This window comes from Macaca nemestrina, chromosome 6, assembly GCF_043159975.1.
Source record: "Macaca nemestrina isolate mMacNem1 chromosome 6, mMacNem.hap1, whole genome shotgun sequence".
Lineage (NCBI taxonomy): Eukaryota > Metazoa > Chordata > Mammalia > Primates > Cercopithecidae > Macaca > Macaca nemestrina.
In genome coordinates, this window is record NC_092130.1 from 42,638,433 (window position 1) to 42,661,776 (window position 23,344).

Genomic DNA, 23,344 nt, shown 5'->3' on the forward strand with positions numbered 1-23,344 from the left:
GATTTCTAGATGTTGTGGCTCCCTTGTCTGGGATCCGTTTGGTGTTTAGCACTTAGCCATAAATCAGCCTTGTGTCCTATGGGTAGGCTAGGGCTGGAAAGTAGAGGGAGGGAGAGCAGCTGGAGAGACCTAGAGATGTTAACTGAGAATGTGCAAACTGAGAAGGAAGACAGGAACCGAGGCTATCTACGTACCTTTTTCTAGAGACAAGTCGACTATGTAGACCTTTTTCTAAGCGGCCTGGTTGTGGCCTGTGGCCAATTAGTTGTGTCTGCAGAAGAAATTGAGCCTTTTCTCTTCTTAAGCCTCCTTCCTTCAAATTCCTAGACCTGGAGCATACCTAAACCTCAGTTTTACCCGTTTCCCTACACAGCAGAGAATGAATCACCTGATTTAGAATCAGGGAATGTGGGTTCAGGTACTGTCAGCTACTCACTGTGTGACCTTAGGCAAGTCACGTAGTCTCTCTGAGCTTTGGCTTTTCCAACAGAGTTGGAGTTAGCCTCCAGTCCTGCCACCCCGCCCCCTCTGCCCCCTCCCCCCGCACACCTCCCCCTTCCCCTCCCATAGTTGTTGGAAGAATGAAATGAGATAATAGGGTTAAAAGTGTTTTGTGAATGGTCAAGCTCTGTGCAGTTAATTGTAAGGGAGGAGGAGGAGGTTGTGGTTTCTTGAGGGGGATTTGGGTTGCATGACCCTATTGAGTAAGCCCTTCTTTCTGTGATGCCTAAAGTGCCACCAGGTGGCAGCAGGATCCTATCTTTGCTCGTCTTTAGTGGAGGATAAATCTTGGAGAAGATAGGAAAGGCCTTTGGATGCTGCTTTGCTCTATCCTGCAAAGGTTATGTGGATTTATTTCTTTACTACTGTCTACATTTCTCACTCCACCAAATCCCTCTGGTTAATAATAAATACTTCCCCAAAGGACTCCCCCATCTCTTTTTTTTTTGAGACGAAGTCTCGCTCTGTCGCCCAGGCTGGAGTGCAGTGGCACAGTAGTGAGATCTTGGCTCACTGCAAGCTCTGCCTCCCAGGTTCACGCCATTGTCTTGCCTCAGCCTCCCGAGTAGCTGGGACTACAGGCGCCTGCCAACACGCCCGGCTAATTTTTTGTATTTTTAGTAGAGACGGGGTTTCACCATGTTAGCCAGGATGGTCTCGATCTCCTGACCTCTTAATCTGCCTGCCTCAGCCTCCCCAAGTGCTGGGATTACAGCCGTGAACCACCACACCCAGTCAGGAGCCCCATTTTTTAAACTAGAATCTCAGGACACTTTCTCCACTTTTGAAGAGGCACAAAGAAGGGACATAATTTGTGCAATATTAAACAATTAGTTCATTTGAGAAATAAGACTTCAGTTTAGGTTTCTTCCTACGGGTGCAGTCCTTTTGAAAATGTATTTTCAAGATGTTTTGAGAGGCTTGAAGCGGCTTTGTTTCTTTCAGTGGAGGGGATTTTGAGGGCCTTCTGAGACAGAGGGAAATAGGAAACCTGTCTGTAGCATTCATCTGAAAATCTTTTGAAGTGTTGCCTTGATTAAGAAACTGATTGGGGTACCTTATTAGTAACCACCAAGTATCTGAAAGGCATGTACGCTAGATGGAGTGCAACAGACACCTCAGGAGAGAGAATCCATGGTACATTGTGTTAAGGGTTGCATTTCAGAATATGGAGTTTTGCATCAGACTTGCCTTCCTGATTATATTCTCCTCAGAGGCAAATGTTCAAACGAGACTATTGTCAGTACATACTGGCTTATGGCAAAGGAAGGTGAGAATGAGGGAAGCCAGCCTTAACTATTTGGTGTTGATAATCCACATAAGGTGGCAGAGTAACAGAAATAAAAGCATATGGACTTGAGAGTCCAACAGATGCTGGTTCAAAGCCTGCCCCAGTTACTTACTTTTACAGGTAATTTTCATAGGTTCCAGTTTTCTTATAAAATGGTAGTAATAAGACCTACCTTGTTAGCTGTGTAAGCTTTGACAAGCTATTTAGCCTCTGTGTAACTCAGTTATGTCTGTATAATGAGGGTAATAATCAAATGAAAAGTCCTACTTCATGACTATGCATGACATATAATAAGCACTTGGTAAACATTAGCTGTTATTTTTGGTGTTATTATTATCATCACCATAGAGGGTTGTTAAGAGGATTAAATGAGACAGTGTAGGTAAAGGTTTTAAAGAGAGTAGACACTCAATAAAGTGGTATTTATTTATATGTAACTAATAACCACAGTGATGTAGATAGTATTCACCATAAATGAACCTGCTTATGATGTAAGTACGAGAGTATTATTTTGTCTTTTGTTTTATGTTCATTCTTACTCCATTATTTGAGGATATTCTTGGCTTTTTAAAATAGGATCTATCTTTTTTTTTGTAATCTAAAGGCAATAATAATGATTAACATTTATTGACCCCTTTTTATATGCCAGACCGTGTGCTTTATGTATATTGTCTTAGGAAAATTTAGTAACTTGTTTAAGTCCATACATCTACCAAATGATAGAACTGGGAGTTGAACCCAGACAGTGTGATTCTAGAGTCTGTTTTCTTTTATACTATCCTGCCTACTTAACAAAACATTTGGACTAAGAGGATCCCATATTTTAGCAATAGAATTGTATCTTGCAGCTGAAAGATATTTAAGAATTAATCATAAAATTTGTAATACATATGAGGTGTAATAACAATGTTCATTACCAATGATCTGGCAGATCCACTTTTGGATATCTAACCTCAGGAAATAATCCAAAATACAGTCACAGTTTTATGGATAAAGGTGTTCATCACAGTGTTATTTATATTATAATTTGGAAAAGTTTTAAGGTATTCTAAACATCTGACCAAGGAATGGTTAGTAAAAGATGGTATATCTACTTGATGAATTATTATGGAGGTCTTAATAATTGTAAATGGTGATACAGTTTACAACTTTGTAAGAAAACAGATACTGTATGTATGTGAAGTCATGAGAAGATAAGTAATAGATGTTTTATTTTTCTTTCTTGTATGTTAATCTTTTATTTCCTTATTCCAGCAAGATGAATAGATCAAAGGGATTCTCAGTCCTTTTATACATTAGGAGTTGGGGAATTTGGATAATTTTTGTTTTTTTGAGACAGAGTCTCGCTCTGTTGCCCAGGCTGGAGTGCAATGGCGCGATCTCAGCTCACTGCAAGCTCCACCTCCCGGGTTCACGCCATTCTCCTGCCTCAGCCTCCCGAGTAGCTGGGACTAGAGGCACCCGCCACTGCGCCCGGCTAAGTTTTTGTATTTTTAGTAGAGACGGGGTTTCACCGTAGTCTCGATCTCCTGACCTCATGATCCGCCCGCCTTGGCCTCCCAGAGTGCTGGGATTACGGATGTGAGCCACCGCACCGGGCCCGAATTTGGGTAATTTTTAAAGGTTGAATCTTCTGTCACCAATAAGAAGTCTCAAGGAATCTTTTCTTTACTCAGCAAGTAGATTTGGCCTGTTAGTGTACACTTAGGGAGAGTCAAAAGATACAAAGTCCTGAATCTTCTAGTGAGATGCTCACAGTTTTGTTAGCAACAAGTTTGTGGCCAGGAAGCAGAGTGGTATATGTAGAATTAGAGAAGGGCTGGGCAACAGGAATAGACTTTGTATACATGCACTGAGGGGACCCAAGGACTGGAGGGACAGTGTGGCAGAGCTGAAACACAGAGGGGTTAAGTGGCATGCTTAGGGCAGCACAGTGAGACCATGGGAAGAGTTGGGATGAGAGTCCTTGGACTCCTGGCTTCCAGAGACATTGATAGTCCCCATCTCTCCAACGCCAGAGGCAGTTTTGTTGTAGTTCTAAATGTATGAGTAAGTGGATGCTCCTCGTGGCCTCTCAGAAGGATGCGTAAGCATGTGAACTGTTTCCCACTAGTTGTTCTATAGAAGAATTGAGGAACCTTCACATAATACCGTAGATCAAGTTTCCACTCAGTTATTGACTTAGAAATCATATCTCAGACTCATTCCACGAAGCTAGAAGCCCAGCATTTTCATTAGGCTCTAAAATCAGATTTAACATCTGCTAGTGAAAGCTCCTGGCTGAAGCTCTTCCGGGAACAACTCGGAAATCCTGGTTTCATACGTCTCTCAATTCCTTTTAATCAGAGACAGGGTATTTTTTGAAGCCATATGGGTGAGGAGGGGCTTTATCTGAAAATGTCCATGAAATGTTCCAAGGTTATGGCAGGCGTGATTAGCTTATATATGTCTTTCTAAGAGTCCGTGAGGTGAATGCTGAAGTTCCTCATCAGTTTGGGAAGGCTGAAAGCCTGTTTATTCTGTGTAATAAGATGATTGCATGCCATTTGGATACCCATTCCTCTGGAAGATCCTCACCTGAAGAGACTGGCTTAATGGTATGGTAGATAGCAGACAGAACTGTTGCTCAAGGCCAGTCAGGGATGCTGGATTTGAGCTATAGGTTTGCAAATTTATCAATCTGTCTAGTCTTTCTCAGTGACCATATACGTACCTCCTGGATTTTTTGGAGAAGCTAGGGAATTAGATTCTTATGAAAAGGCATAGTCCTACTCTGCCTCTTTCTAAATACCTAACCATGTTGTAATTGTCTGGATTAGTGACATTGCCCCCTCAGGAAGTGCATTCATCAAGAGCAGGGATCCAATCTTAACTGTTCTCTTTATCCGCAGTGTCAGGCAGATAACTTGGCGGGTACTCAGTAAATGATAGTTGAACAATGAATGAAAGAGGATGGAATTTGAAGCTGGACAGATCAGAATTCACCACTGTGTGACTTCAGGCAACTTGCTTAATTAACAGTTTTAAAATTTGTAGATTGGAATAGCATTACTTATTTACAAGAGTGTTTTTAGGATTAAGTTAATGAATGGAGGGACCTGTTAAGTGATGTTCCTTTGGATTCTGATACAGTAACAGTAACGAAGGTTGGAGCATAGAATCACAGAATTACAAAGCAACTAAGAGAAAACTAGCCTCATTTCTGCCTGGCTAAGTCCTAATCCTTTGGATATCAGTTTAAAAATTATTTCTTCCAAGAAGTTTTTCTTATCTACTTCCTGTCCCCATTGTCCCCTGAGTAGGTTAATTCCTCCTAAGTACCTTCATAATGTTATAGTTTCTCTGTTACAGCACTTGTCACAGTTCTTTTTTTTTTTTTCTGAGATGGAGTTTCACTTGCCACCCAGGCTGGAGTGCAATGGCGCGATCTCAGCTCACCACAATCTTTGCCTCCTGGGTTCAAGTGATTCTCCTGCCTCAACCTCCCAAGTAGCTGGGATTACAGGTGGCCACTGCCACACCTGGCTATTTTTTTTTTTTTTTTTTGTATTTTTAGTAAAGATGGGGTTTCACTATGTTGACCAGGCTGGTCTTGAACTCTTGACCTCAGGTAATCCGCCTGCCTCAGCCTCCCAAAGCGCTGGGATTACAGGCGTGAGCCACCACGCCCGGCCTTATCACAGTACTTTTAAAGTATTATCTCTGTTAGACTGTAAACTCCATGAGGGCAGGGATTATGTCAGTCTTGCTCACTATTGTATTTAAGCACATAGTAGACATTTATTAAATATTTATTGATTGAATGAAGCAGGGGCTTAGGAAGGATAGGTAATTTGCCCACAGCACAAGCTAGATTCCACGTCTCTTGACTCCTTGCAGCACAACTGCTTCATGGACAGGCATTTTGGATTCTCAGGTTTTTAAAAAAAGTTTTTGTTTTTTTCTCCTTCATTAAGAAAAATTATATAAGCATTGTATGTTCTTAGTAGAATATTTAGGAAATACAGTTAAGCAAAGAGACAAAAAGAAAGAGAGAAGGACTTTAGAAGGCACGGTGCAGATTTTTTTTTTTTTGAGATGGTGTTTGCTCCCGTTGCCCAGGCTGGAGTGCAATGGCGTGATCTCGGCTCACTGCAACCTCAGCCTCCCGAATTCAAGCAATTCTCCTGCCTCAGCCTCCCAAGTAGCTGAGATTACAGGTGCCCACCAGCATGCCTGACTAATTTTTTTGTATTTTTAGTAGAGACGGGATTTTGCCATGTTGGCCAGGCTGGTCTCAAACTCCTGACCTCAGGTGACCCGCCTGCCTCGGCCTCCCAAAGTGCTGGGATTACAGACATGAGCCACAGAGCCTGGCCACGATGCAAAGATATTAAGAAAATCTTAAAGCTAGTGAATAAAAGCCACATTGTCTTAGAAGGAATGAAAAAAAAAAAAGAGTTGTTTCCCAACTGAAATTATGGAAGACAATAGGATAACACCTTTAAAATAATGGAATAAATAACTGTCAATCTGTAATTCTATATCTGGTGAAAATATTCTTTAAAGGTAAAATTTAAAAAACATACATTCATTTTTAGACAAAGAAGTTGCTTGTTTACCCCTACTAGGCAATGAGATAAGAATAATAAATAAAAGGTTATATGTATAGGAAAGGAATATAAAATTGTCATTATTCACACACAAGGCCGAGCACAGTGGCTCACACCTGTAATCCCAGCACTTTGGGAGTCCGAGGTGGGCAGATCACTTGAGCCCAGGAATTTGAGACCAGCCTGGGCAACATGGTGAAACCCCATTTCTGCAAAAATTCAAAAATTAGCTGGGCATGGTGGCACACATTTGTAGTCCCAGCTACTCTGGAGGCTGAGGTGGGAGGATCACCAGAGTCCTGGAAGGTTGAGGCTTTAGTGAACTGTGATTGCACCACTGCACTCCAGCCTGGGTGACAAAGTGAGACCCTGTCTCAAAAAAAAAAAAAAAAAAAAAAAAAACCAAAAAAAACGACAAACAACCCAACATGATTATGTCCACAGAAAATTCAAAAGAAGCTACAGGTGAATCATTAGAATTAGTAAATGAATTTAGCAAGAGCTCAGAATACAAGTCAGCATAAAAATTGCTGGTATTTTAATATACCAGCAACAAATAATTAGAAAATCAATAGTACTGATTGAGTTTTACCTTAAAAAAAAAAAAAAAAAAAAAAAAGGCAGCAAGCTGGAACAAGTAGGAAAGAAATAAAGACATAAAGACACATTATCCAAAGGTCTTATCACATCACCTGGGGATAAACACTGTTAATGCTCTGGGATACTTTCTTTCAGACATTTTCCTGAGTGTTATGCACATGTGCGTGCGTGTGCACACACACATAAATTAAAATATTTGTCTTTGTTGTTGAGAAATGTCATAGAAAATAGGAAGGGTTTATAACTAGAATTATTAGGAAACCAGGCTATCTAGTGACAGTGTCCAGAAGAAAGGGACACTGCTGCTATGGAAAAGCAGAAAGCATCTTTGGAGACTCCAGGATGTAGAAAATGGCCTCCAAATCAATAACTCAATAGCTTTTACTTTTAGGCTGTATGTTCCCTTAATAGAGAAGGATTTGGCTCACTGACAAGGATAAAGTTCTGCCCTGCATTGGCCTTTTAGAGAGAATCTGGTTCTTCTAATAGAATCATAATGGGGCCTGCTCTCCTGGAGGCTGGTTGCCCTGGAAGGCCTTTTGTTTCTAAAAGCTGTTCCAAGAACCTGTCAAGGCAATTAATTAAAAGTTAATAGAGCATTTTCTTCGAGTCCTAGGACTTGTTCAGCTATCTTGTTGGCACAACTCTTATTGGCAAATGACATTTGAGCTATAAAAGTCCACCTTGCCCTTGAGCTTCCTTGTGACCAATGTGTGTTTTTATTTGTCCTCCTGCCAGTGTAGGTATCCTGAGCTCTTATATTTCAGATGGAAATTTAGCTTTCTGCTTCTTCAGATACTAAATCTAGAGGGTATAGTCCTCATTTACTATTCAGATCCACACACCAATTTCAAGCAAAGATTTGTCATCCCAGATGTTATTCTACACCTACAGTTTACAAGTATCTGTTGAGTTCCCCTACTTTGTGTCAGATGCTGTACTTGGCACTGGAGCTACTACAGTAAATAAGGTACAAGTCCTGCCTTTGAGGAATGCATGTTCCTTGAAGGCACACATGTAAACAGGTCTTCCTGGTACTGCATGGTAGGTATACATAGCGTGTGGGAGCAGTGACTAGGGGATCCTAATAGCCCTGGGGAATTAAGAGAATGTTGTTGAGAAATGTTTAAGTGGAATCTTCAAGTCTCAGAATTTCATGACTTATTGACGGTACTATAATCCCTGTGTAATTAGGATTATTTCTTTATGTTCTCATTCGATAATTAATGGAACATAGGTTTGAAAACATTCCGGCATTTAATAAGTAAGTAATGACTGTCTGACTTGTTTTTCGTTTTCTTTTTTTAAAGATAGGGTCTTGCTCTGTTGCCCAGGCTGGAGTGCAGTGGCATGATCATAGCTCACTGTAATCCCGAACTCCTGGGCTTAATCCTCCTGCCTCAGCCTCCTGCCTCAGTCTCCTGGTTAGCTAGGTGCATGCCATCATGCCCAGCTAATTTTTAAATTGTTTTTGTAGAGACAGGGTCTTGCTCTGTTGTCCAGGCTGATCTCAAACTCCTGGTTCAAGGGATCCTCCTGCCTTGGCCTCCCAAAGTGCTGAGATTACAGGTGTGAGCCACTGTGCCTGGCCCTAACTTGGTTTTTAAAGAAGTAACTTTCGAGATCTATATGTATTAAATTCTTTTTCCATGCCTAGCACTGGTCTTTGAAAGTTCACAGTCTAGCTGAGAACAGGGTTATTTACCTAAAATAGAGAATAGCAGGAAACAGTCAATGACCAGATGCAACAGATATGCTTCTGTCACTAACATCACACATCTTTTCTTTCTTTCTTTTTTTTTTTTTTTGAGGTGGAGTCTCGCTCTGTCACCCAGGCTGGAGTGCAGTGGCGCGATCTCGGCTCACTGCACGCTCCGCCTCCCAGGTTCAAGCGATTCTCCTGCCTCAGCCTCCCATATAGCTGGGACTACAGGCGCCCACCACCACGTCCGGCTAATTTTTTGGATTTTTAGTAGAGACGGGGTTTCACCATGTTAGCCAGGATGGTCTCGATCTCCTGACCTCATGATCCGCCCACCTCGGCCTCCCAAAATGCTGGGATTACAGGCGTGAGCCACTGTGTCCGGCCCCATCACACATCTTTTCATTCCTCAGGGGAAACACTATCCCAGCCTAACAAGGAGCTTGATTTGGGCGCAGAAACAGGAGAGAGAGACCTGTCTTGCCTCCCTTATCCAACTGGAAATATTCGTCTTCTTCTTTCTTCAATTTATTGCATGATCACATTTATTGCGTGGGTGACTTCAGGAAGGATTTTAGGGATTCCTGGAAATAATCAATCTTGAAATACTCCCCTCTTCTCCTTTCATCTAGGATGCTTCCTCTTCTCTCAGTATATTCTCACTTATGGGTATAAAGGTAAGTTGAGTCCTCCTTTGATATTAACTCTGCCTTCAGTTACCCTTAACTTTCCTTTAGTCAGCTTTCAACCTAGCCTGAAGGGAAGCCTTTGGCACCCTTGTGTACGTGTTGATGGGAATGTAAATTAGTACAGCCATTGTGGAAAACAGTGTGGAGGTTCCTCAGAAAATTAAAATTAGAACTACCGTGTGCTCTAGCAATACCATTCATGGGTATATATCCAAAGAAATTGAAATCAGCATATCAGGGAGATATATCTGTACTCTCATGTACATTGCAGTATTATTCATAATAGCCAAGATATGGAATCAACCTAAATGTCCATCAATGGATGAATGGATAATGAAAAAATGTGACACACATACACAGACACATACACAGATATATATCTATATACACAATGGAATACTATTTGGCTTTATAAAGAAGGAAATCCTGTCATTTGCAACAATATAGATGAACCTGGAGGACATTATGCTAAGTGAAATAAGCCAGGCACAGAAAGACAAATACTACATGATCTTAGTTTTATGTGGAATCTTAAAAAGTCGAACTCATAGAAGCAGAGAGTAGAATGGTGGTTACTAGGAGCTGAGGGGTGGTTGTGGAACTGGGGAGATACTGGTCAAAGTTTCCAAATTTCAGACAGAAGAAATGAGTACAAGAGATCTATTGTCTCTCATGGTGACTGCAGTTAATAGCAATGTATTGGATTCTTGAAAATTGCTAAGAGAGTAGATCTTAAATGTTTTCACAACAGAAAGTGATAAGTATGTGAGATGATGGATATGTTCATGAGCTTGATTTAACCATTTCATAACATTATACATATATCAAAACACATTGTTCACTATAAATATATATGATTTTTGTCAACTATACTGTAATTTTAAAAAGTAAATTAGAAAAGAAGGAAAGACTTCAAAACCAAGACATTGAATTACTCCCCTGGTATATTGTAAATGCTTTAAAGCCTCAGCTTGGTTGTAAATTCTTTAAAGCTGTGTCTTGTACTTTTTCTATACCAAATGCAAAGCTAAGTATATAGTAAGGGCTTAACATATTTTTCTTGATGTATCATTCTACAAAAAACAAAGCTTACAGGAATAGAGATTGACTCTGTTCATTATGCTGATGAACTATGCTGTTCAGGCAGAGAGGAAACTTAGGGAACTTGTTGCAAGAATGTTTTAGCATTTTCTCATTCAGCTCTGGTTTACTGGACAGACATACTCAGGATAGTTTACTAATTCTTTGAGGACATAAACACTTATTCATTCTACTAATAGTCTTCTTTTCTAGAAGCTTTTAAAGATATGAGAAATTATTCTCAATCCAAAATGATTTGAGGTTGGGGGATAGGAGGTTTTTGGAGTGCTGGCTAGAGGAACCTGTTTCCAGGACTATCTGGCAAACATGAAAGTCTAGTCTCCTAAAAGGCTTATCTGGCAACTGGAGAGAGGGAGGTGAGACCTTGTTTCATACACCAGTTTGCTCAATGATAGACCAAATTGATGTGAACTATCCACAGATACTGCAAAAATAGAGGAAATAAAGGCTGATTTTCTGAAGTCTTTCCGTGTTTCCTCTCATATATGAGTTTTATCCACAATATTTGGTTTATGTTTCCATTATACCTTCTTCTCGAAGTAGCTGCTTATAGACTTGTGTTCACCCACCTGTCAGAATGTAAGCCCCTTAAAGGTGAAGGCATGCATTAAAAATACATTTAATTCACTACTTTTTTTGAGGTAAACATAAACACAAGAAAGACTATTATTGATAGTTATACCATTTGCTCAAGAAAAGTTGAAAAAACAAAACATCTCTATGGAAGACAATTGCTCTTACCGAGGAAAGAACACCATACTATTTAGTCATATACAGGAGATCTCTTCTGCGTGTTCAGGGTGCAAGTTGGGATTAGAGGAGACTGGGTATATGTATGTGGGTGAGAGGAGGGAGGAATATTAGAATTTGATGCCATTTCCTGCTTTTGCTGGTGTGTTAGTTTGTTCTGAGTTGCTATAAAGGAATACCTGAATTCCTTTTTAAAAAAAATTTTTATTTTTATTTATTTTTATTTTTTATTTTTTTTGAGATGGAGTCTTGCTCTGTCCCCCAGACTGGAGTGCAGTGGCTGGATCTCAGCTCACTGCAAGCTCCGCCTCCCGGGTTTACGCCATTCTCCTGCCTCAGCCTCCCAAGTAGGTGGGACTACAGGCGTCTGCCACCTCTCCCGGCTAGTTTTTTGTATTTTTTAGTAGAGATGGGATTTCACCGGGTTAGCCAGGATGGTCTCGATCTCCTGACCTCATGATCTGCCCGTCTCGGCCTCCCAAAGTGCTGGGATTACAGGCTTGAGCCACCACGCCTGGCCTGAAGCTGGGTAATTTTTAAAGAAAAGAGGTTTATTTGGCCCGTGGTTCTGCAGGCTGTATAGGCATAGCACCAGCATCTGCTCAGCTTCTGGTGAGGCCTCAAGAAGCTTACAGTCATAGTGGAAGGTGAAGGGGGAGCTGGCATATGACATGGCGAGAGAGGAAGCAAGAGAGAGGAGGAGGTGCCAGACTCCGTAGACAACCAGCTCATCTGAACTAACAGAGTGAGAACTCACTCATCACTAAGGCAGTGGCACTAAGCCATTCATGAGGGATCTGCCCCCATGATCCAACACCTCCCGTCAGGCCCCACCTTCAGCATTGGGGATCACTTTCCAACGTGAGATTTGGAGGAGACACACATCAAAACCACATCAAGTGGTTTGATCAGAATCATTTTAGTAATGGCAACTAGAATCATATTTCTTTTCTTTTCTTTTTGTTTTTGAGATGGAGTCTTGCCCTGTTGACCAGGCTGGAGTTCAGTGGCACGATGTCCACTCACTGCAACCTCTGCCTCCTCAGTTCAAGGGATTCTTCTGCCTCAGCCTCCTGAGTAGCTGGGATTACAGGTGCTCACCACCACACGTGGCTAATTTTTGTATTTTTAGTAGAGATGGGGTTTCACCATTTTGGCCAGGCTGGTGCGAACTCCTGACCTCAAGGGATCTGCCCACCTTGGCCTCCCAAAGTGCTAGGATTACAGGCGTGAGCTACCATGCCCAGCCTAGAATCGGCATTTCTTTACCAAGTAAGTAAAGTAACATTTACAGCTACTGCCATGAGATGGTTAGATTTTATTTCGTTTGTGTGTTCTGCAGTGCTTTTGTTGTTCTTTATTCCAAAATGATAAAACAGAGAAGAGAAATCCTGAAGAGAATGAATAAAGAGAGAATAAGGGAAGAAGGGAAGGAGGAAGAGAGAAAGAGATTTTCAGGAGAGGAAAATGTGAAAGCTAATGTGCAAGAAAAAGCACAATAGAAAAATCACAGGTGTTCACAGAAATATTACTTTTTATTCAAAAGAAAATACAGTTACTTTTTTTTTTTTTTTTTTTTTGAGACAGGGTCTCACTCTGTCACCCAGGTTGGAGTGCAGTGGTGTGATCATGACTCACTGCAGCCTCGATCTCCCAGGCTCAGGTGATCCTCTCATCTGAGTAGCTGGGACTACAGGTATGCATGACCACACCTGGCTAATTTTTTGTATTTTTAGTAGAGATGGAGTCTCACTGTGTTGCTCAGGCCGGTCTTCAACTTCTGAGCAAAAGTGATCCTCCCACCTTGGCCTCCCAAAGGGCTGGGATGACAGGTGTAAGTTGCTGAGTCCAGCTTACAGTTACATTTTTAACATACAAATAAGCTGCAGTTCAAATTTGATAGATACAGGGGAGGTTTGTTCTAGGTTGCGGAAGGGCTCATCAGTGAGGTGGTAGGACAGGAAGAAGGGAATAGACAGCAGAAGGGAAAACAGCCAAATCAGTGTGATGCTCCAGTAGGCATGAGTCACACTGGGCTTCCAGCCATGGGGGTTCACAATTAGCTGATATCGTTCGACAGCAATGAGTACAAGTGAGAATATGGACACAGAGATTGAGACACTCTGCACATAGGATGTGAGTTTGCACATGGTATCCCCAAATATCTAGTGGTCCATCAGAGTGTAGATGATAGTAAAAGGGATGCACATGACACACACCAAGATATCAGAGAGGGAGAGATTGATAATCAGTATGCTGGTGAAATTCTGAGCTTTTCTGTGCTTCTTAAAGATGATGATGATGAGAGAGAGGTTTCCAAAAAGGCCCCCAATTAAGACCACAGTATAGGCTATAAGTAATAGGAGTAAAGCTGGAGAAGGGGGTTGACAGGACTCAAAGTAAAAAAATGCTGAGTTGTTCTTTGTGCTGGTTGTATTAGATGCTGGGTGGTTTAGGGAAACTTCCATTATGTCAGGATTGTAAGAAGAGATTTTATAAGCTTATTTGTCTTGTGGGTGGATATTTTGACCATTAGTTCTTGGAAGGCACTTTGTTCTGAGGCATCTGATGAGAAATTAGTAGGGTTTAATCTTCCCTGATCTGTGTCTGTATTTGATGGAAATACGTGAATGACTTGAGCATGCTCTTGAGACCCTAAAAAATGAAACAGAACCCAGAATATTAATGCAAGTTCTTAATATGGATAATTCTCTAGGGGTAGCAAAGCCCCTGAGAGGACAGAGAACAAATATCCAGGGGATCGCTCTGTACCTTTACTCTCCTCTCATCTCATCTCAGGTGCTTTCTTTGTCCCGCTAGTTTAGTCTTTAGAGCTCATGAGGCAAGGAAGGTAACAGCATCTTGTTAACTATAGAAGCAGCCAAATGTGTTTCTATCCCTATCAACTTCTGTTTTTCTTTTTTTTCTTTTTCGACACAGAGTCTTGCTCCGTCACCCAGGCTGGAGTGCAGTGGTGTGATCTCTGCTCACTGCAACCTCCACCTCCCAGGTTCAAGCGATTCTCCTGCCTCAGCCTCCCGAGGCAGGAGATGGGGACTACAGGAGACTGGGACTACAGGTGCGTGCCACTATGCCCAGCTAATTTTTTGTATCTTTAGTAGAGGCAGGGTTTCACCATGTTAGCCAGGATGGTCTCGATCTCCTGACCTCGTGATCTGCCCACCTCAGCCTCCAAAGTACTGGGATTACAGGCGTGAGCCACCGCACCTGGCCAACTTCTATATTTTTTTAGGGTCACCTGACTGTGCACCCACTTGCTTCAATGGACTATAAAAAGTCAGGAGGATAGGGATTGTGTTGTGGAGGCCTGAGTACTGTGTTTGAAGTTGGATTCTGTTATGGTTTGTTTGAATGTTTGTGTTCCCTCCAAAATTCATGTTGAAACTTAATCCCCAGTGCAGCAGTATTAAGAGGTAGGGCCTTTAGGAGGTGACTAGGCCGTGAGGGCTCTGCCCTCATGAATGGATTAGGAGGCCCTAAGTGAGTTCGCCTCTTCTGTCCCTTCTGCCATGTGAGGACACAGCAACAAGGTGCCATTCTGGAAGAGAAGAGCCCTCACCAGACACTGAACCTGTTGGCACCTTGATCTTGGACTTCCTAGCCTCCAAAACTGTGAGAAATAAATTTCTATTGTTTATAACTCTGTGATATTTTGTCTGTGTTATTTTGTTAAAGCATCACACGTGGACTAAGACAGGTTCCAGTTGGAGCGTCACTTCTTGGTATCTGTCTGAATTTGATGTAGGTCAGTTACCCTTCCTCCTCAGTTTTCTTATCTGTAAAACAGGGATAGATAATATCTATCTATCTGAGTAGTTGTGAAGATTAAGTGAGAACACACATCTGAATTTGTCCCTCAGCCCCAACATAGAGCACATAGTAGGTACTCAGTATATGTATGTTGAATAAAATTTGTCAGCTCTACTGCCCAGAGACAGTCTACAGCCTTTAGTTTGGGAGCCAGAATTACAGAACATGTCTGCTATGGAATAGCATATGCCTTCTCTTCTTTTCACTTCTTCCACTCTCTGGGATTGAAGCCATAGGCAGTTTCTGGGTACATTGCTCAGATTTTGGAGATCAAGGCAAGGAAGGCAGCCAGTGTCTAGTGAGCTATTACCCAGAATTAACTTCATTTAAAAAGCATTTCAGGCCGGGCGCGGTGGCTCAAGCCTGTAATCCCAGCACTTTGGGAGGCCGAGACGGGCGGATCACGAGGTCAGGAGATCGAGACCATCCTGGTTAACACGGTGAAACCCCGTCTCTACTAAAAAATACAAAAAAAAACCTAGCCGGGCGAGGTGGCGGGCGCCTGTAGTCCCAGCTACTCGGGAGGCTGAGGCAGGAGAATGGCGTAAACCCGGCAGGCGGAGCTTGCAGTGAGCTGAGATCCGGCCATTGCACTCCAGCCTGGGTGACAGAGCGAGACTCCACCTCAACAAAAAAAAAGAAAAAAAAAAAAAGCATTCCTCCAGTTCTTCCTTCCTGCAGATCCCTTCTTCTAACTTCCAGAGGAAAAGCAGGCTCTGATTCTATGGCTCAGCATAGTTTAGGGTGGTTATATTCAGTAGAATTATTCATACCACGATGTACAACAGGCTTGAAGGATTCCTTGCCATTCAAAGTGCTGGGATTTCTGGCCCAAAGAGAAAACTTGGAAAGACAGCAAAGGGGGAAAAAAACCTCATCTTGGTTTATTCTTTAGGAGTTTGAGGAAAACAACATAAATAATGTTGATAAAGGGAACTGAGCAATAGGAATGAAAGGGAATGCAATTTTGTTTGCTATTTGAAATTATGATGGCCTGTTCTCACATTCCCTCTGAGATCTAAGGCTTAACAGTTTCTTATTGGAAAGAAATCACCTTAAGAATACTTAGGTCTGTCATGGTTTCAACAATGAAAAACACAATGAGGAACAGCATAAAAATACCACAGATTAACTGGGCATGGTGGTGTGCACCTGTAGTCCTAGCTACTTGGGAGGCCGAGGAGGGAGGATCCAAGGAACTGATCTGTGGTTCAGATGTGTTAAAAGAAAAACTTCAACTGAATTAAATTTGAAGGAGTTTAACTGAGCAATGAACGATTTGTGAATTGGGCAGCCCCCAGAATCACAGCAGATTCAGAGAGACTCCAGGGATGCCTTGTGGTCAGAACAAACTTACAGATAAAAAAAAAGGGAAATGATGTCCAGAAATTGGAGGTGAGGTACAGAAACAGCTGGATTGGTTACAGGTTGACGTTTACCTTCTTTGAACACAGTTTGAATGCTTAGCAGTCTATGAGTGGTTGAAGTATGACCGCTGGGACTGGCCAAGACTCAGCTATTGTTACAGGCGCATACTCCTAAGTTAGGTTTTCAATCTTGTCTGCCTATTAAGCTAGGTTACAGTTCATCCACAGGGACTCAAATGTAGAAGTACGGAGTCCTTCTCAAGCTATATTTAGTTTGCTTTAACAGACACTATGTGGTAATATGTGAAATAGCAAAATTTACAAATAATGGTATTCAAAAGGAAAGTTTAAGGCCTGGATGATTCATGAGACCCAGAGTTCACAGATATTGACCAAAGGAGAATTTCAAGTCAAATTTAAGCTCTCTATACAGTTGATAGATTAGAACTATACATGAGAGATAGAAAGCTTTGATTTCTAATTAGAGGCCTCCTGCGAAGCAAGCCTCACTTGAAGGAGGATAGGAATGAAAAGAAATAGGCATGAACTGCATATGTAGTTTGGTAAACTAGAATGAGCACTATATTTCGTGTCAGGAGACGTGTCCTGTTGTTTACTAGCCATTTGATCTTGGGCAAGGCACTCTCCTCTTGGCCTCAATTTCTCTATCTGTCCAATGAAATAAAAAATAGCCTCCCTACTTCATACCTTGTTATAAAGGCCAATGAAATAATATATTTAAAACATTTTGAGAGGATTGAAAAATGACCTATCGGGTAGTATGCTTGTTACCTGGGTGATGAAATAATCCATACACCAAACCCTCATGACATGCAATTTACTTTTTTTTGTTGTTTGTTTTTTGTTTTTGAGACGGAGTCTTGCTCTGTCACCAGGCTGGAGTACAGTGGCATAATCTTGGCTCACTGCAACCTCTGCCTCCTGGGTTCAAGTGATTCCCCTGCCTCAGCCTCCCAAGTAGCTGGGACTACAGGCACGCACCACCACACCCAGCTAATTTTTTTTTGTATTTTAGTAGAGACAGGGGTCTCACCATGTTGGCCAGTATGGTCTCCATCTCCTGACCTTGTGATCTGCCCACCTTGGCCTCCCAAAGTGCTGAGATTATAGGCGTGAGCCACTGCACCTGACCAACATGCAGTTTACCTATATAACAAACTGCACATGTGCCCCTGAACTTGAAAGTTTTTTAAAAATTAAAAAAATTGTATAAACTGTTAAATCCTGTTCAAACCCAAGTGCTCATTATCGTTGTTGTTATTCTTGTTGAATGTCTCAGACACTTGGACTGAACTGATCCAACCCTCATCCTCCAAAGAGCTATAAGTGCTTTCATATCTGCTATGCTGTTTATTTCTCCATCACCAGTTGTGTTAGGGAGGAGTGGGATTGTTATAGTTCCATTTCATAGAGGGAAAAACCAAAGTACACAAAAGTCCAAGGAGTTAGCTAAAACCAAACAAACCCAGCAAAGTCTTGTGTGTTTTTTCTTCCAACTCTTATTATCTACAAGAAAGAAAAGCTTCCTATGAATCTTGCAGGTTTTCTCTTTACAGATATGAAAACTCATATAATTTTGCAGTGTTCCTAGCAGATAGAGATGAGAATAAACATCGGGAGCCCTTGTGTTGCCTATTCTTGTCAATCTGGGCTGACTTCATAGTGAATGGGGATTATCTCAGTTTGGAGCTCAGAAAAGCCTGTAGGTCTGAAGGGCCTCATCTTAGGAGGGAATCAAAGGAGAGTGCTGGAGTTACATTATCCAGCACCCTCTACACCATACAGAGAAGATTAAATAGGAAAATGCCCAAATACAGACTTTAAATGGCAATGTGGGATTTACACTTTACATACTTGGTAACTATTAAGTTAAAATATTTAAATCCTGCCTATCTGGAAGCAAAATACTAAGCCCTGGTTCATAAAAAAAATTCTTGGGATACATTTCTATTTTAGGAGAGTTCATCTTTGGCTTGTTTGGTTGGAATTGACCCATGGAAGTGAGATCTCAAATTATCAAGCGACATTTTGCTAAAAAATATTAGTAACATATGGCAGCAATTAATCCTAAACCTTCAACTTGATTGTGTCTAGCTCATGAGGCACCTGCTTTGAACTAATTCAGTTTATGCCTTTTAATGTAAAAGTACAACATTATGTTAATTTTTTTGGGTAGTTTTGTGTTTAAAGTTTTAAGATGAACAAAATAAGAGCATAATTCCACCAAAGTTTTTATGTGCGTATTTATTTCTGCATCTGAGTGTCATTTTGTTAGTGTGTATCTTTCTTCTGTCTCTTTAGTCATATGATTCTTTTTTTGAGGGGGAGGCAACTGGGGGTAGAGTTTGTGTGTGTCTGCCTTTTGGTCTGTTTTTTTCATTACCATTTATTCTCTTCCTCTCTTTCTGTCCATCTGTTTTATTCTCTACTCTTGTTTTCCCCCTTTCCCTTAATTGTCCATAGCATAGAAAAATTGTATTTTACATTATTTGTTCTATTTCATTTGGGGCTATGGTGCTTTGATCTGAAAGAGACTATAAAGGTCCGCTAATATATTCCTTCCATTTGGCAGATATTGCAGCATTGCAGTTAAATATTAGTAGAACAGGGACCAGAGCCCAAGTCTTCTGGCTTCCAGAGAGTTCTGTGTTCTTTCCATGATTTTCTATTGCCTCCTGTTTTATAGTTCTTATAACAAGTTCTGTATTTCCTGTTCTTAATTTTAAAAGCAAAGAAGTAGAACATTTTCTATTTGTTTTATGTGAACAAAATTCTGTTATGTAACTTCAGAGAGTTTATGGCTTTGGGTAAAGTTTTGTACATCTCCCAACCCCGAGTATATATGTGAGGATCCCAAAATAGGGTAGGACCACACTGTGAGCATCTCTCATAGAATTCTCTCTCCTTTTTCTTAAATCTCTAAGAATACAGATTCTGTGGTTGTGCTGATACAGATAATGTCTCATACTCTTCAGGGCTTAATGATTTTTAAAGCACTGCATTGTTCATTGATTAATTCAACAATAATTCATGTGCTGACAAGGCTTGCTATCTTACTTGATCTCTACAGTAGCCCTGTACTCTAGATAGGAATGATACTTTATTTCTGATTTACAAACATGGAAACTACGATCTAGTGGACTGGCTCATGGTTGTGTAGTTAGCTGCAGAGCCAGGAACAGACGTCTACTTCCTAAATCATATACAAAACAATATTTCTAGTTTATTTGGTCATTTCACTTTTTAAAAAATCAGTCAAATTAATCATTTGTGTTCCATGAAAACAAATAGACTAGAATCTCTGTAAAGGTACATCTTAGAGCTTACCCTAAGAACAAAGTACTACATTAAGTAACCACACTAAGCATCAAGAAACAAATGCCTAATCTCTTACAGCGTTATTAAAAAGTATAATTGGCCTGGTTATTCAACATCATGCAAACCTCCTTAAGTTATTCAACTATTCACCTATTCCAAACATCAAATTTCATATCTATCTATTGCAGAAGTGTGTGCTGTCTTTTAAGACTTGAGGATTACATTTGACCCAACCATTCTTTTATTACATGTACTTTGATTTTCTCTGCTGAAAATGATTTATATGTTTTTTTTTTTTCCTCGAATTTGACCATTGCCTGAACCCATATAAAGTGGTAGTGGAAAATATACACGCTTCTCAAAGCTACTCTTTTAAAAACAAGCCAACACAGCTTGTCTAAATTGACTTTGATTTTCTTTGAAGGTTAATAACCGAACTTATCATTTTAGGAATGTGGGGGTTTTCAGTTCTTTAAAATAATAAAACATTAAGTGCATTAAGAAAGGAGATCTCAACTCTGCCAGTGAAAATAAGTATACCAGATTTTTAAGATTATTTACTAAAAGATAAACAAAAGTAATTAAAACCCCATTGTGCCAATACTAGCTTTTGGTGATTTCTTTTTATAATTTTCTTACAGTAGTGCATTCTACAACTGTAGGGCTTTTTCCAAATCATATACGTAAAAAGGCATCTAGTACAGTTTAGCCTAAAAGCACTATATTTCCAATTTTTAATGATCCTCACTTATTTTTAAAACTGGATTATTCTAACATGAAATACACATTGGATAAACACATTTGCAATATTTTTCTTAAGCATTTTAGAGGTTTGTTTCCCATTTTCTTACCTGTCGGAAATTTCCAGCTTTTTTGCTATTCTTTTCATCTTCTGTTGTTTTCTTTCTTCATTTCTATTATTATTATTTTTTAAAGTTTATGACATGTTAGCCTCTTCTCAAAAAGTCATAACATCTCCCATTCTTTCTTGGATTATTTATCCACTAGCAATCTGTAGCTTCATTTCAGACACTGATCCCTGCAGTTGGAATCATTGCACAGAGGAGTGAGCTTTGGAATCCAGTGGGCACTGAAGGCCACTGAAGAGCCGGAAGGGAGGAGTCAGAAATCTCAGCAGCAGTGACATTAGGTGGAGCTGTTTAAAAGATATTTTCAAAATGTCACTTTCAGTCATCTTGTAGAGATGATAATAAGAGTGCATCTTGAAAATCTGTGACATTTTCTGGCATATATATATACTTTTAAAAATTAGCATTGCCAAAATCAGACATTTAACATAAATATTCCTGGAAAATTATTAGTAAACATTAATGATGGTTCTTAGAGCATTTACTGCATTTACTGTTAGTTAAGGGATGGACACATAGAGGGCAACAACACACACTGGGGCCTTTCGGAGGGTAGTAGGTAGGAGCAGGGACAGGATCAGGAAAAATAAATAATGGGTACTAGGCTTAATATCTGGGTGATGAAATAATCTGTACAACAAACCCCCGTGACACCAGTTTACCTATGTAACAAACCTGCACTTGTACCCCTGAACTTAAAAGTTTAAAAAAAGAGATGGTGCTATTCCAGATTTTGCAGTAATTTATAAGATTAATAAAAACACTTCTAAAATGGAAATTAACCCCAAGTTTCTGGGCAAGTATGTATTATAAATATAAGATTTTTATCAACTACTTCGGAGCTGACAGCAGCTGAGCTGCTTATAGACTATAGATGAAAGTGGGGACTAAAAAGCGCTTTTCCTGTATTTGAAAAATTATTATTGTAAGGGGCCTATTTCTCATCATTATAAAAGACTCAAAAAGTAAGATTTATATTAAATATAAGAAATATTTTCTTATAATGAGTGTTTGAAGACTTTTGAAAACAAGGTTGTAGAAAATTGAGTGTAGTTGAAAATATTTGTGGCATGGTCTAGTGCATGAGCACACAACATTTTCAAATATTACATTTCCTAAGCCAAGGACTCAGTGATAGAGCCCCACATTTTAGTACCAAGCCATGTGATTCAATTCTGTTTCCCTACCCAAATACATCCAACTACCCAAAAGAAAGTCAAAATTTCCAGGTAGTCAACAGCATTGACATTGTGTATCTGTGTTTTATAGAATCCTGCCGGGTCACTGGCTGTGTGGACTTGCAGGCAGAGTAGGAGCAGGATGTGTACTACGGACGTGAAGCCAATCTCCTCCTCTGTAAGAACTTGAAGAGTAGATACTGTCAAAGCAGTTTAGTGGCTTGTATTTCTTTCCCCAGTCAGCTTTTAGCAGTGTCCCATTACTTATTTACCTGTTTGTATTTAAAATACAGAGAGCAGCAAACTTTGGAAGATTGTAGGGCTATTGAAAAGTACATTTTCCGTACATAGAATATTGGCAAAAGCTAGTGGTGCCACAGATTTGGTGGATGTTAAGAGATCATTTTAGTTATTTGTGATGATGATGAAGATTTTGAGAGTCAGCTTGAGTGGGAGAGAGCTAGGTCTGAATTTGGATTCTTCAGCATTACCTAGCTGGGTGATCTTGAGCTTCTCTCTAACCTTTTTAATTTTAATTTAATTTTATTTTTTGCCATCCAGTTCTGCCCCAAAAGGAGGAAGTAATAGATCTTCCTTTAATAACTTCCCAAAGTGTTACAAATAAAAAAAAGGAGCCTAAAGCATTGTGGGGGTGGCTGAACGCAGAGCAGGAAAGGATTTGCTCCTCTGCTTTCTAAGCTTTTGATTCCTTTCCTGTGAGGTGAATATAGCCACCTATCCTGCAGGATTATTTTGAAGATTAATGATAGAACATAGTAGATATTCAATAGTTAGTAGTTGTTACTGTTGTTGTTATTGTTTAGAATTTCCCTTAGTAGAAACATATAATTTGAGTTAATAACAGAATTTATTGTTTATTATTCCAAAGAAAGTCTGTAATGAGTGGAAAATTAAGAAATGACAAAACCAGAGTCGTTTTTTAAAAAACTTGTAAGGGGATGTTTGGTGTAAATCTGTGTTCTGAGATGGAAGGTCCACTCTTGTTAACATTTTTGCTCACCTAGGTACACATAGAAAGTTGTTATAATCTGGTGTAAACAAATGATGAGGGGCTAACACAATGTCCATTTATTTGTTTTCCTTTTCAAAGACACTGCTTTGTCATCAAGGTTGGGTGTGCTTAGGAACTACGGTATATATATAAATGGAAGCCTACTAATTAATACTTCTGATTTCTCTGGAATCACCAGGAATACATTAATGCCTTCAAGAAAGATGAAATGGAAAAAAGGAATGTTTAGATGGAAAGACTGAATATTATAAAGGTTTTGTTTCTTCCCAAGTTAAATTGTATTTATAATTCAATTCCAATGAAAATCCCAAGAGGGGTTATAAAAAATTACCTATAAAAGATTCGTAAGTGCAAATAGCTTTGAAAAATGGAATAATTAAAATGAAAAGCATGACTAACAACACCAAATATTTTAAAATATTATAAAGTGTGAATAATTAAATCAATGTAATGCTCGGCCAAGAATTAGCAGACAGATCAAGGAATGGAATAGACAGAAAT

The 23,344-nt window shown here is 40.0% G+C and overlaps 2 protein-coding genes across 8 annotated transcripts in view; one reads left to right on the forward strand and one right to left on the reverse strand.

Annotated features, from left to right (window-relative positions):
* The window catches only part of LOC105467094 (kelch like family member 3), a 270,346-nt gene that overhangs the window by 74,327 nt on the left and 172,675 nt on the right, over positions 1 to 23,344 (forward strand). The window lies entirely within an intron of this gene.
* The window catches only part of LOC105467099 (palladin-like), a 108,344-nt gene that overhangs the window by 47,788 nt on the left and 37,212 nt on the right, over positions 1 to 23,344 (reverse strand). The window contains exon 2 of the mRNA XM_071098395.1: positions 20,615 to 20,919. The gene's annotated coding sequence lies outside the window, so the exon portion shown is untranslated. The remainder of the gene's footprint in view (positions 1 to 20,614; positions 20,920 to 23,344) is intronic.